The following is a 15,435-nucleotide window of genomic DNA, read 5'->3' on the forward strand; positions in this document are numbered from 1 at the left end:
ATGGTACTAACGTCCTTTTTGCCGGGGCGCTACATTTTTAAATGAATGTAGGTGGCTCTTTAACGGACAGTGTCGATCGCTCATAGCGGATTGTCCTCCTCTCGAAGACTTGGTGATCCCTTTTTCCTTCAAGGGGTTATGTTGTACATCTTTTGTGGTAGACTTTCACTTTTGAGGTATAGCTGGGACCTTGTTGCCGGCGTTGTCATAAGTCGTCTTTTGTATCCACAGAGGCTCCGTAGACGATGTGTGGGTTATGTATGGGTGTTGGATGGGTTAATGATCTGTGTTATAACTCTATCCTCTTGTTCGTCTAAGCTATGACTATGTAAAATCTTGAAAGCTTAGGTACGGTTTACGATTTGTAATATAAAAATGAATTAAAAATGTTGAATGCTTGATTTTGCTATTGTCTAATTAATAGAAAGTCGAATTCCTTAATCATGTTGAGTTGGGTAGCAAGTGTCAATAAGTCTTGCTCAATTGGGTTCACTCGATTGAGCGCCGATCGTGCCTCCCGAGGTTGGGGCGTGACACCTTTTGTGGTAAAAATGGGCATAGAACTAACAATTGCAGGAACAGAATTAGAACTGAAAATAATTCTAGAAACTTTAACAGCTCACCTTGCACCTAGTATGGCAAAAGAGGTCACGCCTCAAATCATTGCAGGTTCAAAAACAATAGGAGGTGGATTTGGAGACCAAAATCCTCAAATCAAACAAATAGATCTAACCAGTCAGGACCCAAGCAGGCTTGGGTACCTAAAAATAAGTAATCTTTTATTGCAGGAACACCGCAAGAAGAACCGAAAAGGAAAATAGTATCTCGACAGCGCGTGTTCCAGACATATGACAGGTGACAAACAACTGTTCAAATCAGTCACCAAGATAGATGGAGGAACAGTTACATTTGGTGACAAATCCAAAGGAAATGTTATTGGTGTTGGAAAAATTCTTTTAAGCTCTACATATGACGTGGATGAACTCGGGTACAATATTCTCAACATCAGTCAACTATGTGACAATGATTATGAGGTTCGTTTTAAGAAACATGACTGGTTCATAGAAGACAAATCAGGTAATATCATCCTCTCTGCCAATAGGGACAGAAATGTCTATACTATCAAAAACCTTGAAATATTTGGGGATCAAATTTGTCTTTATTCTATAATTGAAGATCCTTGGGTTTGGCATAGGAAACTTGGGCACGCAAGCATGCACACCATTCAAAAACTTTCAAAACATGATCTTGTCATTGGTCTTCCAAAACTAGATTTTTCAAAAGATCATGTCACGCCCCAAAAATCGAGGAGCGCGACCGGCGCTCAATCGAGTAAACCCGACTGAGTAAGCCTGTTAGGTTTCATTCTATCCAAACTAATTCATGAAAAAATAGGAGATGTACTCCATTAATCATACTTTGCAAGTATTTCATTAACAACTTCCATTTTATTTCCATTAGCAGCTTAATTCATAATTGTCAAAATATTACAAGTTTTATACATCATTTCCAAACATCAATATTTCTACTTTAATTCCAATACCCGACACTGTCACACCCTTTTTTTACCAACTAACTTAACCCTCTTAAATTAATAAAAGGAATTAGTAAAGCTCAAAAGGTTTTTTCAATTCGAAAGTGACAAAAATTCGTGTTCAAAAGGAAATAACTCAGAGTCGTCATCTGACATTTGATTTTGGTGTGTTAGGTCACCATTTTTCTAAAAATAATTTTCCCTTTTAAAACACTTGGACTTCAAAACTAAGTCTGCACCAGAGATTCGGGTAAGGGGGTTCATTTGACTCAGGGAGAAGGTGTAAGTCACTCCCCAAGTTCCGTAACTAGTACGGTTGCATACTCGATCTAGTTGACTTTTAGAATATTGAATTGAGGTAAAAACGACAAACAAAAGAAAATTAACACACAATAGGCTCGAGGTTGTTCCCCACCTAATAAGAGAAAATAAAAAGAAAAAAAGAAAAGAAAAATCCTAAACTAACCTATGCTATGACTTCTCCATGACGTTCGCCAAAGCCTCCAAATACATGATACTACGGGGCATACCCCGGATAAAAATGTATTTACAAGGTCCTCGGGGCATTCCCCGGATATAATAATCAACTAACGGGGACAACCTCTTACCTCATATGAAAGAAAAGAAAAGGAAAATCCTAAAATTTGTGTACCTGAGTGTTAGATGGTCTAAGACATGCATATATCGTACCCATAATAAAGTAACAGTGTAAAATAGGACATAATTCTAAACTCACGCCCAGACAGTATCTATACATTGTCAATTCATGTTCATCTCAACTCAAATTCGTTAAAATTAATAAGCCCAAATCTAAAACGGGTTGCTAGCTAGTAAAAATGACATAAAAGCAATAAAGCCTTTAAAGGCCAAATCCTCTTTAAGGTTTAAACTCAAATTTTCCTTTCCTTTTAAGTGCTAAATCTGTTTTAGACATGCCGATCTTAACAAACATTAACCAAAAATTTATTTATCTTACATCAAACGCAAAATAGTAGCATATTGAAATTGAGATTAAAGAGAGAGAGAGAGAGAGATGAACCTTACATTGTATTTATATGTAGTAATTCCACCAATTTCAGCAAAAAAATAGAGCAAAATTGGGCGACCAATAAATCCAGAACAGTGGATGTCATCGAAACTTTTGAACGAAAACAGCATACCCGACCGGAAACTCGAATGGCGATCAACAACAACGAGTTTGAAACACCCTCAGCTCAACCAAATTTCATATATATATATTTTTGAAACCTAATTTGAAATCAAAAAGAAGAAGCAGTACTATGTATTTTGCAAATTTTCTTTCTAAAATTCAAGCCCACAACTAACTCACAAAGAAAAATTATATTCTTTAGTTGTACTTTTCCTCCTGAAACTTTGAAAGAATCCCAAGAATTCACTCGATCTTGGACTGAAATTTCGATCACCTTTCACTCTAGTCCTCTGCCCATCTGGGCATGTATCTTTGGGTGGTGAGGGTGGCAGCTGGTTGTTCGGTTGTGGCTAAAGGGGAAGAGTTTGGTGCAGCCGGTGGTCTCCTCTAGTAAGAGAGCGAGAAATCGAAAGGTGGGGCTTGGGGAAGATCCTCGAATTGGGGTCTCGTGTGTGTGTGTTTGTGAGGGTAACGACTGATTCCCAAAAAAATGTCTAGGTCTAGGTTTTTTTTTATCTCCTTAAGGGAAATAGGGTATGGGCTAACAAGATTTGGGCTTCAAAATTGGGCTCTATTTCCTACAAAATTTGGGCTAAGAAAGCTGAAAATTCAATTTGTTTTTTTAAAAGTAATATGAATACTTATAAAAGATATAAAATTACTGTTACTAATTGATTTTAATAAACTATTAATATTCAAATAAAAATTAAAATTGAATTTGAAACTATTTTTGGTATTTTCAACGATTATATTAGAACAAAAATAGGTTAAAGTAGTATATCCTTCTAAAAATATCTAATACGTGAATTAAGTAGAGAAATATGGAACTATTTTTGTAATTTTTATTTTGTTCTTAAAATAAAGTAAAATAGTTAAAACTAGGTAAAATAGCGATATTAGGCCTAAACTAAATATCTAAAAGCTAAAATGAGTAAAATTTTGGGGAGGGTCAAAAATCACATGTCTACAGCTGTCCCTCTTTGACTGGAAATACGAAGTATTTTCAGACAAAGAACGACTAGACAGGTTTTTTGACCCGACCCTTATTTAGGCAGACCAAAAACTATGAAGAAGGGGGATGTGACCGAGCCCTGGTATCTGAGCTGCCTACATATCCTTGGCTATAAAGGAATTAGGCCACGTTTAGTTCAGAAGTGAATGAGGTGATGGAGTATACTAAGGTGGAGAGCCGGTCGAGGTGTCGTTGAGGTTCTGGTCCGCGGTTCCTACCATTACATCGAAAATAAAAGGAAAATTTACAGCAGAAGTAAAACAAAAAAAATACAAGAACCTATCTACTTCTTGTCTTGAATCTCTACTTGATCTTCCATATGAAACTGAAAAATGGACCCTGTTCTTCGGGCAGGCTCCTGATGCTTCTTGAACTTGGAAATTAAAACTTGACCCTGTTCTTCAGGCGGGGCTCCTAACGCCTCTAGAATTTGAGAATTGAAAGTAACTCTGAAATGAATTCCCTCATTTTTCAGGTGGGCGCCTGCCACTGATTTAAAACTGAAATGAATTCCCTCATTCTCCAGGTGGGTGCCTGCCAGTGACTTAAAACTTGAAATGAATTCCCTCATTCTCCAGGTGGGTGTCTACCACTAACTTGAAACTTCAGATGACTTCCCGCGTTCTCCAGGTGGATGTCTGTTGCTTACTTGAAAATCACAATAATTTTGAAATAGATTCCCTCGTTCTCTAGGTGGTCTCCTGCCGTTAAAGCTTGAAACTTGATATGGATTCCCTCATTCTCCAGGTGGGCGCCTGCGAGTGACTTGAAACTTGATATGGGTTCCCTTGTTCTCCAGGTGGGCACCTGCCAATGACTTGAACTCGAAATAAATTACCTCATTCTCCAGGTAGGTGCCTGCCACTAACTTGACACTTCAGATGACTTCCCTCATTCTCCATGTGGGCGCCTGTTGCTTACTTAAAAATCACAATAATTATGAAATGGATTCCCTCGTTCTCCAGGTGGGCTCCTGCCGTTAAAGCTTGAAACTTGATATAGATTCCCTCATTATCCAGGTGGGTTCCTGATTGCCAAAAATTTGAATTGTATTCCCTCATTATCCAGGTGGGTGCCTGATTACCAAAAACTTGAATTATATTCCCTCGTTATCTAGGTGGGCACTTGATTACCAAAAACTTGAATTGTATTCCCTCGTTATCCAGGTGGCTGCCTGATTACCAAAACTTGAATTGTATTCCCTCGTTATCCAGGTGGGTGCCTGATTTCCAAAACATGATTATATTCCCTCGTTATCCAGGTAGGTGCCTGATTTCCAAAACTTGAATTGTATTCACTCGTTATCCAGGTGGGCACTTGATTACCAAAACTTGAACTGTATTCCCTCATTATCTAGGTGGTTGCTTGATTTTCAAAACTTGAATTGTATTCCCTTGTTTTCCAGGTGGGCGTCTGCCATTACAACAAAACAGACAAAACAAAAGAAATTTTCTGCCCCAGTTTGGAATCTAGGAGTGTTAATCGAATCATGTTACCTAAAGAGCTCTAAGAATTTAAAAGCTAAATCTCATTATCTAGGAGGGCCCTAAAAACTTCAAATTAAATCTCATCTTAAAAGTGACAACTTTGAAGCTAAGTTATATTTCCTACAGGTAGAACTTACGTTAAATCTTGTTATCTATGAAGGTTTTGAAATTTAACTAGATCTCATTGTCCAGGAGGGTCCTGAGAACTTTTAAAATTAAATCTCATTATCCATGAGGGTCCTAAAAACTTGAAAACTAAATCTCATTGTCCAGGAGGGTCCTGAAAACTTGAAAATTAAATCTCATTATCTAGGAGGGTCTCGAAAAGCTGAGAATGAACTTACCTGAGCCATGCTCTCTTCTTGGAGGATTCTGAACAGAATTTATTGCCCCTGAGCCATGCCTTCTTCATGGGAGGGTCCCTATGGATTGACAAATTTTCTTGCCCCTGTTTTAGACGAATAAAATTTTGTTAGTTTGAAAACGTGGCGGTTAGTTTGTGGCATCATTGCTGAGTGTTTGCTTCTGCCACTACCATGATAACTTTGATATCAACTTGGACGACCTTGACTGTTATCGACTACCCATTTTATTTCAACCCTTATCATAGAAAACAACTCTGCTCCATTCCATCCCAATGTCCTCTATCTGTTGCATTTTGCTCATGAATTGACATTTACCGAACCCTTGCATTTCACATGAATCCCAAAGCATGTTGATTGTTACTAACTCAATGCGCATACCACTTTTACCTGACTTATGCCACTTTGGCGTGCTAGCCAAATTCGTTTTGTGCAATTGGAAAGCTGGTAATGAATTTTGAAGCCATTTCTCACTTGTTCTGATCAAACAGACTCAAGAAAGGACTCAAACAAAACAAGAGGAACAAAATAAGGGACAAGTGAAAAAGATGATACCTAACAAGAAAATTACAAAGTAGAAATTTATGAGATGTGGATACCAACTCTAATGACCATGACATGCACCTTTGGATCAAGTGGTCCAATCTCTCAAGCAAGTCTAATATTCAACTCTTGTTGTACCTCTTCGCTATGAAACTAGGCTTCAGCGCTTCAATTGTCCCATTTGATCCATAATCCTCAGTCGACTTGTAGTGCCCTGAAGGGTTTACACCATCAAGCCTCTCTCATTTTGCTCTTTTCTTAACTCACCGTCGCCTTTCGGTGCCCCTGAGGATTTTCACCGATAAGACTCTCTCATTTTATCATTTTCTCTCATTGTGTTGAGAGCAAAGGTATTACCTACGATGCAAGAAGATCATACTTTCACCACACACTTGATTTGGCATCCTCAAAGATTGGCCAGAAGATCTTTCTTTGGACCGTAATGTAGGCTTTTGGACAGGGTTAGGAAGAAAGGGTAGCATGAAGGCTCAAAATAATTTAAGATGAAAGGGTTCAAAATCACAACTTTTGGAATCACGTCTTTTGGCAAAATTAAAACCTCTGCCCCAGTTTCTTGGAGTTTGGGGAATTTATTTATTATTTTTTGCTTTTTGCTTTTTGCTTTTTGCTTTGATGAGATTTCTAAGAAAAACTGCCCCACTCTTGACTTCGGGGATCATGAAATATTTTATTTGGTGTGACCGAACCGTAAGGCTTCCTATGTATCTTGTGGTGACAAGAATTAGGTCAAACGTAGTTCAAAAGACAAAGTTATTTTTTTTCTCTTTTCCTTTTCTCTCTTTTTTTCTTTTTCCTTTTTTTTTCTTTTCTCCTTTTTTCTCTTTTTTTTCTTTTTCTCTTTTTTTTTTCTTTTTCTTTTTCTCATTTGTTTTCCTTTTCTAGTTCCTAACTCTATTTCTGATTCCAAAAGAGGGGTTTGAAACAAAAAATTAGGGCTCAAAATGGGTAGCAAAGGATAAAAGTGTTTGGGTAGCAGAATAAAATGCCTTCGTCATACCAAACTTAAAAATGCCAAGTACAAACATGCAATTGAAAATAAGCAAACAAATCACACACAGTATCTATTGATGGCAACATCACAAACAAAAAGTGTCGACGGGCAATAACTTTGTCCCAATGAATGATCATTGCCAGTTCGAAGCAGACTTGACTCAACCTTATATTGATGTGGAAGAATGCATTTCAGCACTGACTAATTTTGCTCAAACTACTTGAGAGACATTCCCTTATTGTATGCTCTTATCGACCTCTTGATTTCCCAAACTAACTGCCTCAGTGTCACTCAATTCAAGCTTCACGTTATCTAAGGATGCATGAATCTTCACGTGTTTCCTCAAATGCCTTCTTTTATTATATTCAAAACAGTGTCATTACTTCATGATTAGACTAACTTTCAAGACCAGGCTGAGAATTATGCGAGCATGTCATGTTACTAGAGTTAGCATAAAAAGAACTATAAAAGAAAAAATGACCTAAACGAAACTGATTAAAACTAACAGAAAACAGGAGATTGCATTAGACAGATGATGAGAAAGGTTTGAACAAAACAAGCAAAATAGACATGGGTTATAACCCTGGAACAATCATAGATAAAACTAGACGAGTTATTACTACTAAACGAACTAGGCAAAATAAGAAGAAGAAGGGTTTGAGCCACAAGACAATATCCGGATTACAACCCTAAAATAACCCGGACAACAGAAATGACATCAAAATAAACCACCAAAACCCCTCCCTGGCTAGCCAAGAACGGAGTATTTTTCCAATTACTAAGCTCGACATCTTAGCCATTGGGTTGCACATCAAAATTACTGGGACCATCACCAATTTCAATATCATTAACCTCAGTCAGCAAGTTTCCAAAAGGATGCTTATACTCCCTGTCACCACGCATCTTCCCAAAAAAGTGTGCATCATCATGTACATGTAAAGTATTCTATGCAATGTTCTGGGTGTCATTGTCCTGGACCACAATTATTCCTTCTTGAATCATTCTTTCTCTCTCCTTTTTCAAATCACGACAATCTTCAATGTTATGCCCTTGGACATTAGAGTGGTACATGTACCGTACAGTAGGATCAAAACCTTTTGTATATGGGTCTGGAGTATAGCCGATGAGCGGCTCAAACAGGCCAGACTGTTTTAACTTTTCAAACAAGCTTGTGTAGGATTCTCCGATTGGAGTGGAAGACTTTTCTCTTTGCTGTTGCCTTCTCATTTTGTACTTTGGCCTAGGTTGGAACCTCTTTCGGGTAGGGGGTTGATATGCTTGTAGAGGTGGGTAAGACATCTGTGGAGGCGATGCAAGCCGTTGTGGGTTTTGTGAGTGTGGAGCATATGGCGGTGCATTGTGGATAGAGTACTCGAGAGGTGAGGTATGACTTTGGGGATTTTTTGGAGGAAAGTAGCATTGATGAGGATTATCTGGAGTACGAGGATATTTATGGGATCAGTATTAAGGCAGAAAGCGTTTAGCAGGAATGCCCACTAGATCATGTCGTTGCCAGGGCTCAGCAATATCTTTTCTATCAATCGGAGAACTGACCCGAGTAACTTGTTTGTTCCATCTGAACCAAAACTCCCTAAAACTTTCCTTGGGTCTCTTTCCTTAAGCATCGGGGACTTTGAACATGGTCTTGCTAGAGGATCGAGGAAGAGTAGCTGGTGGAGGAGCTACAAAAATAGGAGCAGATGTCGGAGCAGGGTATGAGGTTGTTTTGGCTGGTAGAGCATGGAAAATTTGGGGGAAGTGCCAGGGTAATTGTGGTAAGGGATAAAGCCCGGTGCATGTTGAGGGGAAAGGTCAACAGTAGTGGGAACCTAGGCTTGTGATAGTGGCGGGATAGTTGCAGGGTTTTCAGTGCAGTTAGTGGGGAATGAAGGTAGAGGATGCCCCCTGACCCAAGACTGATACATTTCTGTCATCTGTTGTTTCAACCTTCGGACCCCCTCTTTCAGTTCTGATTCTGATTCTACAATCTCCCTTGGTGGGTGTACAACCTCAGTGTCTGTTTCTTTGCTAGCCATGACTAACTTATGCTTTCTGGTGTTGTATGGAAGAATCACAAAAGTGCCACAAACTAACCACCCTCTATTATAATAATAATGAAAGTAACAAAGAGGAGCAAAACAAAGCCAACATGTCAGCGTTAGAGCATTTATCAAATAGAAATATCAATTCCGTGCAATGCCCCTAGCAACAATTAACGGTTCTAGAATGACTTCGAGGGTACGAAGGTCATATGGCATCATCCCAATTTCACTTTTCTAGCCCTTTTCCTTCTTCATTTTCCTTTCTAACACCGCTTGGTTTTTCATTTCTTTCCCCCTCTTTTCTTTTTGATTATCCCTCTTTTTTTTCCTCTCATTTCTCACATGCACAATTTCATCTCTTTTTTTTCTTTTCTTTTTCCTTCTTGTTTTTTTTTATTTTTGAAAAATGATTCGATCGAACCCTATGTAGGTTGCCTACGTATCATATCCCTCATGAATCAGATCAAGCGTAGTTCTAGAAAAGTAATGGACAAAATAAACTAAGAAATAAAAATCTTTTTGGGATTTTTCATTTATAATTTTTTTTTTTTGGGTTTTCAAATACAAAACAGGGAGTACTATAACAAAAGACTCGACAATCTTTACTAGACTGACAGACTCGATACTACTGTACAAGACTAAAAATTAAAACATATACTAAAAAATAAAAAAAATTCCTCAAGCAGTTCGTGCATGCAATGGTCTTGACTAGAATGGTCCTAGGGTATTTGTCATGCTCAAACTCTAGCAAATTACTCCATACCTGAATGGGAAAAATAAGATCAAATAGAGTTAGTGACTCAAGCCACATGTGACGCCACAACACCTTCTATTAGACATATGCAAGACGCGATTGGGCTATTTGCAAAATGACCTACGTAGCCAAAATGTGGCTATTAGGGCAAACTCAAATAAGATGACCTCAAAGACATGGAAAAATACTTCACTAAGGCTTATATGAATTCAAACTCCCAATAATCATGGCCCAAAATTAATTTGCACAAATGACCCATTTTGCAAAAACGACTGATATGGCCAAAAGTGGCTAAAGATGCAAACTCGATAAGGACGGACCTTAAAGTAATATGACACCTAGTTGTGGACTTAAGATCCTAAGACATGGGTAATTGAACCACTTTTGCAAAAATGACCCCATTTTGCAATAATGGCCGATATGGCCAATAGTGGCTAGACATGCAAATTCAACAGGAATGGACCTTAAAACTGAGAGGACACCTTGCTGTGGGCACATGAATCTAATACATGGTTAACAATCCATTTTGCGAAAATATCCCAATTTTGCAAAAACAACCGATGTGGCCAAACGTGGCTAGACATGCAAGATTTGGCTAAGACCCCGTTAAGCCAAGAAACTAAGACACTAGGAAAACCGGACACTACGTGGGTTGCCTACGTATCCCACCCCGAAAGACGAGCATCAGGTATGCGTAGTTCGGGAAGATTGGACATGGGAGAAAGCTTAGAAAATGACACTAATTTGGAAAAAATATTTTTTTTTTGTCTTTTTGAAAAATGATGTAAAATATTTTTTTTCTTTTTTTTTTATTTTTGGAAAATGATGGAAAAGTGCAAAATCTTTTTTTGGATTTTCATTTTCTCATTTTTTGTCTTTTGAAAAATGATGGGAAAGTGCAAAATCTTTTTGGATTTTTCATTTGCTCTTTTTTTTTTTTTTGAAAAATGATGCGAGAGTGCAAAATCTTTTTGGATTTTTCATTTTCTCATTTTTTTGTCTTTTTCTTGAAAAAGTTGTGAAAGAAAAATATAACTAGGCCCTACTCGCTTCATCTTTCACCCTTCTTTCCCAACCACAGGTCCGCCAAATGACCTTTTTACCCTCAAAGATGCAACATGTATCACATAGGGATGATTGAATGTCTTTTTGGGCCACGGGCCCATTTTTGACAAAATTTGGATAGGCCGCCTACAACGGGATACGGTGCCTGGGACCGAACCCTGCTAAGTTTAAATTATATGATGCAAATAAGCATGACCTAAAGGCTGACATACGTTTGGGGTTCACTAGACAAGGCAATTCGGGGCGGCATGTGGTCGACGGCGGCTGCTCTAGCTGTCTGCCCACTCCACGCTCCCACGCCACCCCCTTAAAGACACGGGTGACTCACAAAAAGGCCGTGTATGCTCAATCGTACTCCGGAAGACTTGTTGCAGAAAAAAGACTCGGGGTTATGCAAATGATGACAATTTATAAAGCAGTAACACATAAAGGAAAAACTGTAAACAAATAAGCAACTAGCAAATAATAAAACGACATAAAAATAAAAATCAAATAAAGCAAACAAAACACATAAAAACCTCAACTCTCCAGCAGAGTCGCCAGAGATGTCACACCCATTTTTTACCAACTAACTTAACCCTCTTAAATTAATAAAAGGAATTAGTAAAGCTCAAAAGAGTTTTTCAATTCGAAAGTAACAAAAATTCGTGTTCAAAAGGAAATAACTCAGAGTCGCCACCTGACATTTGATTTCGGTGTGTCAGGTCACCGTTTTTCTAAAAATAATTTTCCCTTTTACAACACTTGCACTTCAAAACTAAGTCTACACCAGAGATTCGGGTAAGGGGGTTCATTTGACTCGGGGAGAAGGTGTTAGGCACTCCCAGAATGCCGTAACTAGTACGGTTGCATACTCGATCTAGTTAGCTTTTAGAATATCGAATTGCGGTAAAAACAATAAACAAAAGAAAATAAACACACAAGAGGCTCGAGGTTGTTCCCCACCTAATAAGAGAAAATAAAAAGAAAAAAAGAAAAGAAAAATCCTAAACTAACATATGCTATGACTTCTCCATGACGTTCGTCAAAGCCTCTAAATACATGATACTACGGGGCATACCCCGGATAAAAATATATTTACAAGGTCCTCGGGGCATTCCCCGGATATAATAATCAACTAACGGGACAACCTCTTATCTCATATGAAAGAAAAGAAAAGAAAAATCCTAAAGTTTGACTACCCGAGTGTTAGATGGTCTAACACATGCATATATCGTACCCATAATAAAGTAACAGTGTAAAATATGACATAATTCTAAACCCACGCCCAAGCAGTATTTATACTTTGTCAATTCATGTTCATCTCAACTCAAATTCGATAAAATTAATAAGTCCAAATCTAAAACGGGTTGCTAGCTAGTAAAAAATGACATAAAAGCACTAAAGCCTTTAAAGGCCAAATGCTCTCTAAGGTTTAAACTCAAATTTTCCTTTCCTTTTAAGTGCTAAATCTGTTTTAGACATGTTGATGTAAATGAACATTAACCAAAAATTTATTAATCTTGCATCAAACGCAGCACAGTAGCATATTGAAATTGAGATTAAAGAGAGAGAGAGAGAGAGAGAGATGGACCTTACTTTGTATTTATATGTAGGAATTCCAGCAATTTCAGCAACAAAATAGAGCAAAATTGAGCGACCAATGAATCCAGAACAGTGGATATTATCGAAGCTTTTGAACGAAAATAGCAAACCCGACCAGAAACTCGAACGGCGATCAACAACAACGAGTTTGAAACACCCTCAGCTCAACCAAATTTCATATAATTTTTTTTTTGAAACCCAATTTGAAATCAAAAAGAAGAAGCAGTATTATTTATTTTGTAAATTTCCTTTCTAAATTCAAGCCCACAACTAACTCACAAAGAAAAATTATATTCTTTAGTTGTACTTTTCCTCCTGAAACTTTGAAATAATTCCAAGAATTCACTCGATTTTGGACTGAAATTTCGATCACCTTTCACTCTAGTTCTCTGTCCGTCTGGGCGTGTATCTTTGGGTGGTGAGGGTGGCGGCTAGTTGTTCGGCTGTGGCTAAAGGGAAGGAGTTTGGTGCAGTTGGTGGTCTCCTCTGGTAAGAGAGCGAGAAATCGAAAGGTGGGGCTTGGGGAAGATCCTCGAATTGGGGTCTCGTATGAGTTTTTGTGAGGGTAACGACTGATTCCCAAAAAAATGTCTAGGTCTAGGTTTTTTTTATCTCTTTAAGGGAAATGGGGTATGGGCTAACAAGATTTGGGCTTCAAAATTGGGCTCTAGTTTCCTACAAAAATTGGGCTAAGAAAGCTGAAAATTCAATTTGTTTTTTTAAAAGTAATATGAATACTTATAAAAGATATAAAATTACTCTTACTAATTGATTTTAATAAACTATTAATATTCAAATAAAAATTAAAATTGAAGTTGAAACTATTTTTGATATTTTCAAGGATTATATTAGAACAAAAATAGGTTAAAAGTAGTATATCCTTCTAAAAATATCTAATACGTGAATTAAGTAGAGAAATATGGAACTATTTTTGTAATTTTCAATTTTTGTTCTTAAAATAAAGTAAAATAGTTAAAACTAGGTAAAATAGCGATATTAGGCCTAAACTAAATATCTAAAAGCTAAAATGAGTAAAATTTTGAGGAGGGTCAAAAATCACATGTCTACAGACACTACCCACAACCTGTCTATGGAGCCTCTAAATACAACTGAAGAGTAATATGAAAATGCCGGCAACAAGACTCTGGCTATACCTCAAAATACAAAGTACATGATAAACAACGATACAAGACCCCGAAATGAAGTGGGGCTCACCAAGTCAGCTGAAAGAAAGATGCGTCACTAGCTGCGACCAACATTGTCTGCTATGGAACCACATACGTCCATTTAAAGATGTAGTGCCCCCGACAAAAGGGACGTTAGTGCCGTCGAATAGCACTAGTATGTATAACTAAACACCATATCAATAGAAAGAACTTTCATACAAGAACAAAGGAATCATAAACACCATCTCAATAGAAAGAACTACCATACAAGAACAAAGGAATCATAAACACCATCTCAATAGAAAGAACTATCATACAAGAACATAGAAATCATAAGTATTCAACAAAAGCTTTAAACAATCACCACGTCATCAATTAAAAGGAATCACATAGCTTTCACATAATTTACATACCTCTAGGTTGGGACATTTCAAAACTTTTCATCATCATTCACAATACCACCGCTTTATTGCATGGAGTCCGATCACGGCCCGATCAGCTAAGCCGCCTCATTTGAGACGTTACCTCAATCACTATTTCATTGCCACTTTCCGGGTTCAATATCAACACATTACCACTATGTGTGTAGCATGGCATCCGATCACGGCCCGATCGGCTAAGCCGTCTTACCAAGACGTTACCTCAATCACTGTTTCATTCTCACTTTACGATTTCAATATCAGCACAATATCACCATGTGTGTAGCATGGCATCCGATCACGGCCTGATCGGCTAAGTCGTCTTACCAAGACGTTACACTTTTCCATTAATCATCTCACTTAAATTTTCATTTCACATATATTAGTTCATCGGCACTTGGAGCCACAATTATCACATCATGCTTGGCACTAGGCCATATTTCAAAATTCGAGCTATTTTCCCCCTACATTTCACATCAATATCAATTTCAACAACAAGTCATTCAATCCAAGATGTCAAGTACACATGAGAGGAATCATGAATCATGGGCATATACAATATTTCAGAAATCATACACCTCAAGTTCATTAGCAATGGAGCTTTAAACAAAAAGGATTACACCCATTATTCTTGGATTACTCTTTTCCAATCACGAAAATATACAATTTCAACATCGAATTATGTAACAACTCAGATCACATTAGATGTACTTATAAGGCAAAACATTATCTCGAACGGCCACTTTTGGGCATAAATTGTGTACAAAGCCTTTAGGGCACTTTATTATTGAAGTCGTTTATGGAAAGTAGAGTCAAGGCTCATTTCATAATCCGTTTCATATTTTGTCATGTCATAGGTATCACCAGGCACAATTATAACTCAAGTTCTCGGCACGTTGGCCACACTCTATTTCCCAAATTCATTTGATTTATTCCTAACATCTTTATACCTAAAGGATTTCACATAGTTGGCATAACAATCTCAGTTTTTAATCTTGATTTGAAGTCTAAGCATTTCAACACATGATTCATATTCTTCACACATCTTTAAATTATCAAGGATATCACATTGATCACATTGAGGCTCACTTTTCACGTATACCTAATTGCAAAACCAATTCATGTGAAATAACAATCAATACATCAATCCAATTTTAGTCTTACAACATTTGCACAAACACCAATGGAGCTCAATTTCTAAGAAGAGGGGGTTTTAGCCATACATACCTCGAAGAGTTTTTCCTTAAGCTACTACAACGTTCTAGAAATTCTAGCAATTCCAATCTACTTTGAGACATAACAAAA

This window comes from Nicotiana sylvestris, chromosome 8, assembly GCF_000393655.2.
Source record: "Nicotiana sylvestris chromosome 8, ASM39365v2, whole genome shotgun sequence".
In the NCBI taxonomy this organism is placed as follows: Eukaryota; Viridiplantae; Streptophyta; class Magnoliopsida; order Solanales; family Solanaceae; genus Nicotiana; species Nicotiana sylvestris.